Genomic DNA, 12,614 nt, shown 5'->3' with positions numbered 1-12,614 from the left:
AGGCTGGGTCAGCATCTGGGGAGTAGGGATGCTGGGATGCCATTCTCATCCCAGCACCACTGCCAGCTACAGAGTAAACTTACATATTTTGGGTAGTTTTTCTTTGTTTTCCCAAAAAAAAAAGGAGCAACTAGCTTGACCAACGTGATGATTTCACTGCATGCAAAGCAAAGACAGGCCCCAGGGAAGAGGCAAGGGGCTCAAAGATGTCAGAGTGGCGGCAGTGCGCCCATGGCACATTTTCTGTCTTTCTGGAAAGTGGGGCAAATGTCTGTTAGAGGCCCCAGCTCAGAGCCAGGTTGCCTTGGCTGAGGAATGCAGTGGCCCTGCATCTTCCAGGGATCCCTGCATCTTCCAGGGATCCCTGCATGCAGCATCTGGATTGAGATGCTCATCCCAGGCAGGGGCCAGTTGCAGTTCAAACCTTCTCAGGAGCAAGAGAAGAATGCTGGATGGGAGGCAGGCGGAGGACAAAGTGGTGGCAGAGGGGAGGTTTGGCTGGGTATTCTTCATCCCTTCCCCACGTGTCATCCTTCCTGGCATGTCCCATAGCTCTTTGGACTCTCTGGGCTGCAGGTCTCTGCAGTCACGGTTATTTTGGGGAGGTGGCTGGGTCAGGCAGCTGCCGGCGCTGGGCAGGAGCAGGGGACCCATGTCAAGCCCCCGGCCAAGAGCCTCTGGGAGGAGGCAGGGGGAAGGGGGGAGCCCCACATGCTCATCAAAGTGCGGTGCTGAGCCGGAGCTGTGGGCTGAGCCCAGTGCAGGAGCTGGGTTCCCAGTGCAGGCTCAGCCCTCGCCAGGGGAATGTGAAGAGCAGCATTTTAGCTGGAGCAGCTGCCCAGCCGTGCTTTTCCCCACGCCTGTCAAAAGCCATCAACAAAAGCCTTCCTCTCCCTCTACTCCTCCTCGAGAAACCACCGTCGATCTCGACATGGGAATAAAGGCTTCGGGAGAAACCGGCTTTTTTGTTTGTGGCCAGGCAGCCAAATCTTGCGAGCCTGAGACAGCAAGCCTCAGCAATCAAAGCCACCAGTGACAGCCACCCTGCTCCGGGCACAGCCCCAGCCCTCCCTCCTCTCCCTCCTGAGCTCGCCTGCCTTTCCCAAGCAGATTAGGAGCCTGTTCAAACGCGCAGGACCCCCGGAGGTCAGTGACGCTGGCCTCCCGCACCAGAGGTTTGCTTGGGAACTCGCTGGGTTTCCTGCTTCTGGTAGGTCTGGAGATAAGCCCTGGTGTGCGGCCGCCACTGGTGCCAGCGCCAGCGCACTGGAAATCCAGCAGCGAAACTTTGGGAGCCCTGTCTCTCCCGTGTTTGCACCTTGCAGTTGGGCACATCTCATAAGGGACAAGAGGCAAACGGGGAGCACTCCCACAGGCTCTTTTCACCTGGATTCTCTGAGGTCTGATAGGAAGCCTGGGCTCCCCTGCCCCACGATGCCTAGTAGGGCTTCCCCACAGTATTTGGTCCCACAAGTTTGGTGACAACAGTTTCTCCAAGCCCCGCTGCTGAATTCAGCTATTCCTACTTCAAGAATTCAATGACCCACGTACACAACCTCGACTTCTTTGGCAACGGAGCCAAGGAATGAACTTTAAGCAACAGCTAAGAACAACCAGCCAAGGATATGTCTGCTCCATCATCCTCACACCTGCCTCCCCACCTTCACTCTGAGCCACGCAGCCTGCAGAGAGCGGGTGGCACCTCCAGGACAGCAGGGATGGCAGGAGCCCATGGAGAAAGCCGGCTGGCCAGGCGCTCATCGGGGCATCGACTAAGGCACTTTGAAGCTGCTTTCCTGTATCCCCAGAAGGTGCACCAATTTCAGAGCAGCCTTGGATGTCACACTGGGGCCCCAAGCTGCAGCAGAGCTGTGCTTTGAAAGGCTCTTGCAAGCCTCCAGTAAAAACCATTTACTTCTAGTTGGGAGGTGAGGATGATGCAGATGCTCAGCAGCACACTCACACCTCTACATAGGGAAGATATTCCCTACACAATAGCCTCAAGGGGTCTTTCGGCACCCTGGAGTTTTGCACTTCACCAAGAGCTTGGAGGTGCTAAATTAAGACCATTCAGGGAACAGAGCACGACCTTTGCTGGATGGGGTGTCTCAGATATTGAAAACTATTCCAACTGCTCACAAAAGGCAGGGACTTATCTGCCTTTATGTAATGCAGTTCTTCCAGGAGCCATGGAGGAAAAGCACACATGAAAAAGCAGGGAGAGAAGGGGAATCAGCCTTTCCCTTCCATTCTGCCACTGTCGTTGGGGAGTTTCAGCCCCATTAAGTCGGGATGCTTCAAGTGCATCTCCGCATCCCAGCTGGGTGGGGAGCATCTGCCAAAGAGAAGAGAGGCACAGTGCTGCATGGCTCCCGTGCCAGGACAGAGGCGGGGTCCTGGAGGAGGATGTGAGCTCCGCAGGCACCCGCCAGAGAAGCACGTTGGTACAAACACAGCAGGGACGGGCTCAGGCTTCCGACACCCCAGCCCAGCAAAGCCAAGGTCTGCTGGCAGGAGCTCCAGGAGAGTACCACACTCGTGGCAGCTCTGGCGGTAAATCCAAGAGGAATAATTACATGCCCTTGCTGCGTTCTCACAGTCCCCGTGCCCACGCCAGCGTTTGCTTGTTGGTCCCCTTTGGATGTGCCGCTCACACGATAGCGTCTCTCACGTGGTTGAGCACGACTTCCCTTGCGGGAGTGTCAGAGCAATTACTTGTGCAAACAAGCCTCACCATCTCCAGACAGCCCTTGCTCTGCCTCTTGCATTTACAGACGCTCTCCACGCGTCGCCCGGGCAGGAGAGCCTTTTGCTAGAGCCAGTCGATAAGACAAGGAGTGAACATTTAATCTGGCACAGGTACGTGAAGGACGAGGGGAGGGGGGAACGGGCTCGTGCCACTCCAGCACGGCAACTTCGCCGATGCAAAGCTCAGCAGCTCCTTAAGCTCCCGTTGTAAGGTCCCTCCGTCTGACCCCAGCCAGGGAGCAGCTGCTGCAAGAAGAAAAAGAGCAGGAGCAAATGAGCACATTGGCTGGGCTGGAGGCAAAATGATTGCATTTGTTGACTTCACTGCCTCTGTCCTCAAGGTAAAGCAGCATTTTTTGGCACTGGTCGGCACTGTGAACTAGAGGTGTCTCCTGATTGCTGGTCCAAAACACACTGTCATTGTGACACCCTCTATCCCGCTCCCACGCCAGTGGGGAGAACCTGCTTCGTCATTTGGCAGCAAGCAGTAAAAAGCATTGTGAAAGAGTCAGACTCCACTCTTAAAAGCTGGCTAGCATGGTTTTAAGCATTTGGGGTTTGGACAAGTTTATCACAACAAGGAAACACCTCTGCCCTCTCCACTCATTTTTAGAAGAGACAAATAAAAATAGACTTGCCAGGAGAGCCGCAGGAAGGGGAGTAAGGGGAGGAAGCCATGTGCTGGCAGCCAAGGCAGCTGCCAGCCTCCAGCCCGCATCTGTGCCTGGATCTGCACCACCCAGTTTGTCCGTGTCCCACCTCGGGGGAGGTGAGACCCCTGGCAAAAAGGTGGAAGAAAGGATGAGTACACATGCACACATTCTCTTCTCAAGCAAGAGGAATAAATGGTTATCCCAGGCTGGGGAAAAGACAGCTCCTGGTTTTCACTGGACCAGGAAGGAGATGAACTCTGGCACCACCCATTGTCCAGCAAGTTTCCAGTTGCTTCTTAACTTGGTTGCTGGACATTGCCCTCGTGACTCTGTAACCAGTTTGGTTTTGCACCCGCACTGTTGGAGATGACGGCAGCCCTGGCTGTGCACCCCCAGGCTTACAAACACTTGTGCCAGCGGCATCCCAGTAATTGTGAGTCTAGACAAGTACCAGGAGCTGGAGACACCAAGAGCGTTGATTCCCCCAGCCTTTGCACCCAGAGTGGGTTCCTTCGTTTGCTGGAGGACTGGCACTGGGACATATCCTGCCACATTGTGCTTTCTGTGCCAGTTAGCTGAAGCTCCCGTAAGCCCTTGAATCTTTGGCTTCATGATCCTGAACCCTTAGCCTTCAGCCTCTCTTTAGCAAAGTGCTGTGGTCATGGCCCACCTCGCTGGCCCACCTCAAAGGACAGAGATCTCTTCTGAGGATGTTTGGCATCTTTGCTCCTGAGATGTCTATGACATTTTCCACCTGATCCCAACCCTGGTGCTACCCCACAACTTTCTCAATCCAGAGCGCTCATGCTCGCCACAGCTGTTGAGCAGAGGAGGGTAGGCATGAGCATGAAAGCTTTGGTCAGGACAAGCCCCTTGCTGGCAAGTATCATGCCTTCCAAATCAGTGCCTTCCTGGGTGCTAAAACCCATTCTGTCTTTGAGGCCTGCTCTTGTGGTCTATCTCATCTCAGCCAGACCTAATTGGCTCTTCTAAGCTTCATCCCTAGGTCAGGTTTTCCCCTCAACCATTTCTGTGGCTTCTTTTGGAGCTGTAGATGTGCGAGTGATCCCTAGTGCGCCGGGAGTTACTCAAAGCCATCTCTGAGCTCACTCCTGCTCTGCTGTCAGAGTTGGCCGGCAGCACTTCCAGCTTCTGCCAGCCTTGCTGTGCTGGCAAGAAGCACAGGAAGAGAGTGGGAGTCCCGGCCTGGGGTGAGCCAGCAAAATCAGTAAGATCACTCTGGATGGGTACAGACCCTCCAGGCAAGGTCATTCTGGTTAAGCATGGAGATGAGAGGGTGTTTGCTGGCGTGCCCTTCCTGTGCAAGCCTCCAACTCTGGAACCTACTGCTGGAGAGTCCCTTGTATCTCAGCGTGCCCACCCAGCCGAGACCCCAGCATTATCTCTTTCCTGCAGCCCACATCACTTCACCTAACACCACAGATCCACCAGCATTGCCCAGAGTGGTCCTTTCCCTCATTCCCTTCACGGGGGGCCCCCGAGAGCCTGGAAACATGCCATGTCCCACGCTGCTCCCCACCGCAGGGCAGTCCCTTGACCATCACCCATTGCCAGTGGACTCCCAGCAGGGTCCGTGGCTGGGTGCTGCCCCTAGCTGGAGCATTGCTCTCCAGCATCACTGCGGGGGACTGCAGAGGAAGATGCTGCTCCACAGAGTAAAGGTGGCTGGGAGGAAGGAGGATAAAGCTAAAGCTTCATCTTGCTGGGATATCGGCATGCTGGCACTCACGTGACTCTCTTAATTCAAGCTGTTTAGCAGTGCAGAAAACCTCAAGCCAAACACATCCAGTAAAATCCCTTAGTATAGATTGAGTTGTCCCCATAAGGGGCCGTTTGGCAGCACTGCTGTCCCATGCCAGCTTGAGAGATTAAAAGAAAAAGACCCTTTTGCTGGTGCAGAAGGTTCCCTGCGTTGGCTGCCTTGATCCTGGGGAAGGTGGTTAAACCATGCTGGGGAAAATGTGCTTTTCCACCTGCCGCTGCCCGTGGGCCGAGCCGGGGTCCTGGCTAGCTGGGTTTGCCAGTTAACCCTCCACTCTGGCAGCACTGACTTCTCCTGCCAGGCTGCCAAAGCACCACCAGCAACCTGGGAGCTGAGACGCGTCCCCGCTCCACCACGAGGCCACCATGAGCCCCGTGGGAGCTGGTGAAACGCCGCAGCGAGGGACATTCTTGAGCGCTTACATCCGAGGCGGGCAGCGGTCCAGGCGCATCGCGCGCACCCAAGCGTGCCAGCACGGTGGGGACCCTGGCACCCACCTGACACCGGGTGAAGACGCTGCGGTTCTTGGTCTCCCCCCAGTGACCAGACCACAAATAACGAAGTGGCAGATCTGGCTCGTCCAGCCCCACAAGCAGAGCTCCAGAATGGGTGCATTATGACCAGGTAAGTATATTAATAATTATTTCCCCAAATCCTCCTCACAAGTGAAGCCCTCTCGCTGGTGCGGCAGGTTGCTTTCATGTTTTCAGAAGCAATACCCTATTTTCCCCCCATACTCCAGCACTTGAAATGTATATATTCCTTCATTAAGGAGAACCGACACCGCCGAGGCAAATGACCTGTCAACAGATTTACAGCAGGAAGTAAGTCACTGCCTCCCAGCCTGTGTTCTTAATGTAATTAAAGTCCTCTGCTTGGAATTCGTTGCTAATTAATATTCGTGCTCTGTTCCCCATCTGCCATTCCCGCGTTGCTGGTTCTTTCTGAGATTGATCAGGGGGGTTATCAAGGCAATGAGCAGATAGAGAAGGAGGGGGGCGGCTGGTGGGAAGGGTTTGGATCAGCTTTTGGTAAGGGAGCAGAATCGCATCCAGGACCCTGGCTGCTCTGGGAGGGGATGGCTGAAGCATCGTCCTGGCTCGCTCCATCGCTGGGGGGGGAAATTAAAGGGCTAGTGGGAAGGATGGATCAAGAGATAGATACCATTGGTTGGCTCCTGGAGTCTCTCAGGGCTTGCTTCAGCCCTTGGAGGAAGGCGAGAAGCGTCTCTGGAGCTGGGCTGCCGAGAACAAGCTGGCAGCTGGCAGGTTGAGCGAAGCCTAATTGAGACAGAGCCTAATTGCCAGCTCTTATGGTTTGGCATTGGGGAGCAGCCATGGCAGCCCAGCACCGTGAACCAGACCTACCAGTGTGGTTATTTTTGGGTGGAGGCTCCCAGGGAGTTTCTGATGAAGCCACACTCACCTGGGTGAACAGGGGAGGCCATGGATGTATGGGGTATTCATGGATACCAACAACCTGCCCCAGCACAGCGTGGGGCACAAGAGGACGTCTGTGGGGACGCCTTAGCCAGCTGCTTTGGGTGGGCACAGCCTTTGCAGTGACAACACACCAGGCATTCCCATTGCAGCAAGGGCTGCCCCTTGCCCTAGGTGGGCACTGAGAGCTTGCCCCATCCCTCAGCAGGCTGGAGGTCTTCTTCTCCTGTCCAGTCCACATCTGCCATGGCATTTCCATGCTTCCAGAGCACGGGTCCTGAAAAGATCGGACACCCACAGGAACAGCCACAGCTCCTATTTGAATAATGTTTTCTGCTGAAAACAGGCACTGCAAAGGCTCTTGAAGACCATTCCTGCCCCCAGGATGCAACCCAGGATAACTGGTGGTCAGTGCAGACAGGTAGGCAGCTGGAAGGCAGGTCTTGCAGCCAGTCTCCCTTAACAGAAGGATGCTGCCCCTCTCCTTTTCCTGGGCACCTCTTCTTCCTCAGGAAAGATGGCATGGGCATGTGGCATCTCAGGACAGCGGTTCCCAAGGAACCAGAGGGACTGGGGCTCTCAGCCAAACTCCAAGTGTTGAGCGACCCTGGCTCTGTCACAGGAGCAATATGAGTGGGGTTTCCTCAATTAACGAAGCCCATTTCAAATGGCTTTTAGATCCTTAAACACAATCATAGGGCTCAAATTGGATGCACCTCACTTTGAAAGCCAAGTCCCGCTGGCATCTCCTGTTTATATATGAACAATCAAAGTGATTTATTCATCTGCCTAAAGCACGGTTGCTCTTTGACCATCCATCCATTATCCTTATCTAGCTGTCCTAGTTAGGAGCCGAGCAATCCATCTTACCCAACCTAATGTATGCCAAACGACTCCGCAAGCCGCCCCTCTCCAAGCGGGCTCTGCCGGGGCAGACGACATGGGCCTGGTTTTCAGCAGCACTAACACAATTGTATTGACGTCAACCGGAGCTGCACGCCGTCATGCTCCTGGAAAATTAAAGTCTAGGATGGGTAGACCCAAGGCAGGCACTGAAGAGATCTGCAGTCGTAACCAGAACAGGATCTGCCACGGGGCATGCTGTCCAACGGGCAGACCCTGTGCCATCAGCGTGCAGAGCTCATTTAACCCAGAGACCTTCTCGTTTCTCCTGATTAATTCGCAAAAGGGGGTAGGTGGTGTGGTCCTGGGGCAGCACTTTCTCGTTTGTGATGGAAAGACCATGCTGCTCCTGTGCCGCGTGGACACACGACAAGGGCAGCTGCAGATTGGGTCTCCAGCTGTCCCCACCTGGGATGTGTCAGTGGGGCAGCACCTTCTGCAATCAGATCTCAGGGGGTGTTGGAGGCCATAGTGGGCTGCAGCCCTCCTGTCTCCTAGGAGAGAGCTTCCCCACCTTGTAGAAAAGCAGTAAGTGAAGCACCATGTAGATGCCCCTGGAAGTGTTCAAGGCCAGGTTGGATGGGGCTTTGAGCAACCTAGTCTAGTGGAAGGTATCCCTGTCCATGACAGGGGGGCTGGAACTAGATGATCTTCCAGTGCCTTTCCAACCTAAACCATTCTATGATTCTATGACCATAAGAAATTAGCTCAGAAAATGCGTTGCCACCTCTCTTCTTGTCTTTCATCAGGGACAAGCAGTTGTGACAGGCTGAGGGTGCCTGCAAGCCACTTGTCTGCACCAGATGAGTACCCAGCAAGGAGAAATGGAGCCCCTGTTTCCTCTCCCATTGTCTGTCCCCACCCTGGGCAATACGGGAACTGTTCAATCCCACAGCCATGTTTTGGAAAATGCTGAGGCTCAGTTATTTAGGAGACATGGAAGGTTTCCACACTGCAGGAGACAGGAGGATCATCAGGGAGGACAGCATAGGAGCAACTCACCACATGCACCATCATGGTGCTGCCTGCACCTCTTGGTCTGCAGGTCAAGTGACTGTTGCTGAGACTTTAGCTAAGAAAAACAAGTCTACAACCTTAAATAAGCTGCAAAGGGCATCATGCTCCTCTAAGGAAACAGGGAGGCTTTTGCAGGTGAAAAAGGTTGAAAGCATGGTCCCATCAAGAAGGACCAAATTTCACCTCCACACATGAAGCACAGGGTGTGACAGCTTTCCAAAGGAGGTTTGGGAAGGGTGTTCGGCCGCAGGCAGGCCAAATGGTTTTTCCCTATCTTTTCTCTTGGAAAAAGCTGACCTGGTTTGGTTGAAATTTTCCAGAGAAGCTCAGGTTGACGCAAATCCCTAGCAGACAATTTCTACCTAAACATTTTAATTTTGGCATTGCTCTAAGCCATGGCAAACACCCTTATAATGAGAAGTATTGGGTAACCTCAGTAACAAGCAGTGTTACCTACTCTGTCTACAATAAAATAATTAATTCTTATTAATTTACCCTCTTTGTCTTTGAAGAGGATTTCCAGACTGGAAAAGAAAAAAAAAAAAAAAAAAAGAGGAGAGGAGAGGAAAACAATGGAATTAGCCAACCCTCTCTGGACTCAAACCACTCGCAATCTGTGTGACCGAATCTGGCAGAGCAAGGAGAGGTGTTAAGTGCTGTGGTTAGGAGACCTCTGAGCTCAACTAATAAATGAAAAAAAGGTTCTTGCTGCTGCTGTCTCTGAGCAGGACCTTCGACCACTGGGTAATAGCAGAGGAATCTCCTGGGTCATGGAGGAAAATCAAGAGGTGGCAGGAGTAGGGCACTGGCCCTTCCAAAAAACGCAGTCCTAGAGAGGGAAAAGTAGGTATTTTCATGGTATTTGAGACACCATTTTCATCCATGCAAAGTGGGTAAGCAATGCTCTTGCATCGGGATTCTCTGTAGCGTTGGTGAATAGGATTTACAGCCTGTCTGAAAGGAGTCATCAAATTTTTGTGGAAAGAGCCTGTTTTTGAAAGATTTCCAGCCCAAGCAATTAATGGTTTCGATCATCCAGAGAAGCTCCAGTTAAGCATCTAAAATTTGGGGAACCAAGCAGATGCAGACCCTGAAGGCCAGTGCCCAGAACTGGGTACCAGGATGCATGGTTTGTATCCCCAGTTCTGTGGCCAACTTGGTAAGTTGAAGCGATGTGAGACGACCTCCCTGACCACGCATCTTCTCTACTGTTGCCCTGGTTAGATGAAAACACAGGTATTGAGCATCACGGCTGCCAACACTGCTGCAGCGCTCATGCAGTCCAACCTAGTGACCCACCAACATGTTTTGAGCCATGATCGGTTGTCTTCTGGAAATTCCTGGCTGAGTCGTGCCAAAAGATCACCAAGGTTCGACAAATTTATTTTGCTGCAGTGCGGGGTGACTCCATCCACAAGCCAGGGTGACTTCATAGCTGATGTGAGCGTGAGGACGCTCATCACATGCTTAGAGAGAAGTCCACAAGCCAAAGAGGTGCTTTTGTGCAGTGAAACTATTTTCACCGAGCTTAAGTCAAGCAATGAAATATTCATAGGACACTAAAGCAGTGGGCTCACTGGCTGTCTTCTTATGGGAATTCAATAATACTGGAGACAGCCTTAATTCAATATTCAGAAAGCCTTTTTCTCTTTCCCTCTCTCTCCATCTCCCGGCTGCCTCTTTGGGTTCAGAGATCTTTTCGGAAACCTCACTTTTATGTGATGGTTGCATTAGTGGAGAGAGAACGGAGGGCTGGATGACAGAGAGGAGAAATGGAGGGAGGAATAGGAGCACAAAGATGGGGACCACACGCAGGACAGCTGGGGATGTCTGGTCCCCAAGCTGCCTGGTGATACTCAGTGGGATGATCTGAACCAGCCCTTCCTAAAGGCATGTCTACATGGCTTTTTTGGGGCTGGACCCACACTTGTGCTCAGACATGGCTGGTTAGAGTAAGCTCTGGTCCAAGAGCTGTGTAACCGTGGTCCTGCACTCCCACCAGTAGACCCACTGAGAAACAGGTTGCCTGGCTTTGCCATGGTGTGATGCTGATGGGACGGAGGCCATTTTTGGCTTGGCATCCATCCTGAAAAAAAACCGCAAACAACCAAACTGCAGTGGAGATGAAGCCTTTGTCCACCAGCATGGACTGGAAACTGGGGGAGCAGGGCCTAGATGCTCATGAAGGGTAAAGACCTGTGTCTCCAATGACACGGGTTCTGTTCAGGTGGACATTCATTCTCACCCGGGGTGAGGACACAGATGCTGGCAGGGCTCTAATGAGCCATTTTGGTGCTCCTGGCTTGCCCTGCTGTTGCACCAACTCACCATCCCCGTCCTGGATGAGCAATTCTGATATCCTCCCCCCTATCCAGCAAGGACCAATCTGTGAGCCTCTTCCCAGAGGATGGAATTGCATTGAGCTAACCCCCAGAAGCCAATACTGACACACAGCTACCCTGTGCCAGGAGACAGGCACTGCTTTGTGCTGCAGCCGGGTGACAGGGAGCTGTAGCTCTGCTAGTAGGACCTTGCTGCCCATCACAGGGAGGGCCGATACTAACGATGTGACCAAAGCCCCTCCAGTTGTGGTGTGGCCAGGGGACTGCCTGTTGCCCCTCTGAATACAAAAATGTGGCACACCAAAGGATACGAACAGCAGGAGGTGCTTTCCACACAACCCATGGGCACCATGGAGCTGGACATTGTGGGTGCTGAAGTTTCACATGGTTCAGACCAATTCAGGGAAGGAAGTCCCCCACAGTGACCCACTCGTCATCCACAGCTTTGGATGGCAATGCTCCATACACGTTGCAATAAATGGGAGATTTCAAAGAGCAACATGTTTCCGAGCACTTAGCAGGGCTTTTTTCCCCCTTTGTAGGATCCTTTCCCGGAGAGTATTTAAAATCAAATGATTTACTCCACAATGCACTGGTTATTTGGTTTCTTCTGGCATCTCCCCGTCACAAATGCCCTCGAGCAGATCAGTTTCAACCTTCAGAAAACCTCTCTATTAGCATTTGATCTTGTCAAGCTCTTTTTATAGCCACTCTTAAAGCTAAGTGGAAGCCACTTAATGGCTATCTGCCGCGCTGGGGCGTGTGGGCAGATGCAAGCGAGCAGGGGCAGAGCACCGTCCTCATGCTGGAGGCTCCAGAGCACCAACGACAGTACCATTTATGCACAAAAATTGGGAGAGATGCACAAAAATGTGGGTCTATGTTCACATGCTGAGGGGAGGATGGGGGAGTTCTGGATTGCTCTGAGCTTCTCCCCGTCTCGAAGGCCAGGTGGGAGCCCTCTGGGGAAAAGCAGGATGCTCCATCTCATTGCAGGGAGGGTGGCTGGGTGCTTGACAGGTGCCAGCACCCTGGCTTGGGGGCTGTGCTGGTGCATCCTGCAGAAGGAGAGGGCAAGCAGGATGCCTGCAAATCCTTTCATGCCTTCTGCAAAAAAAAATAATAAATAAATTCTTTCTTTCTTCCTTATTCTAGCATCTCCAGGCCTGATGCTGATCATGCACAGTGAAGATACTCTTTCTCCTCATTGAGCCTTTATAGATTCTGGTTCCAGCTGTACTTAGAATTTAAATTTTTTTTAAAGATTTTCTGGCAAATCACCAGTCCCACAGATCACTGGTTTGGAGCAGATTTCCCTGTGTATTTGGAGCTGGTGCAGGTTTCCTGATGGAGTCCTAGGAAGGTCTCCTTGTTCCTCTCCTGTCCGCTCATGCCCTGGGTGCATCCCAGCCATGTCACCCCATAACAATCACTCCCCAACCCATCTGCCAATGGCTTGGGGCCTCCCTCTCCGCTTTGTGTCTTCAAGCCAGGTGGAACAGCTGGATCACCTCTCCCAAGGGGCACAGGGACCTCCTGCTTCTGGGGCACTTGGCACTGCCTGGAGTCATTTGGTCCATGAAGATGAGTGAAGGTACGGTGCACCCAAAGGAAGCTCCCAAAAGGCACTGCCAGTTCATTGTCAAACAGGAATTTGATGGTGTCAGGCTCAGACTTTTCCCTGTCTGACGTACTATCTCAGATACAGCATGGCAAACCACAACCCTAC

The sequence above is a fragment of the Chlamydotis macqueenii genome, chromosome 8 (assembly GCF_036417535.1).
Source record: "Chlamydotis macqueenii isolate bChlMac1 chromosome 8, bChlMac1.mat, whole genome shotgun sequence".
NCBI classification, from domain to species: domain Eukaryota; kingdom Metazoa; phylum Chordata; class Aves; order Otidiformes; family Otididae; genus Chlamydotis; species Chlamydotis macqueenii.
This window is presented reverse-complemented; position numbering follows the sequence as displayed.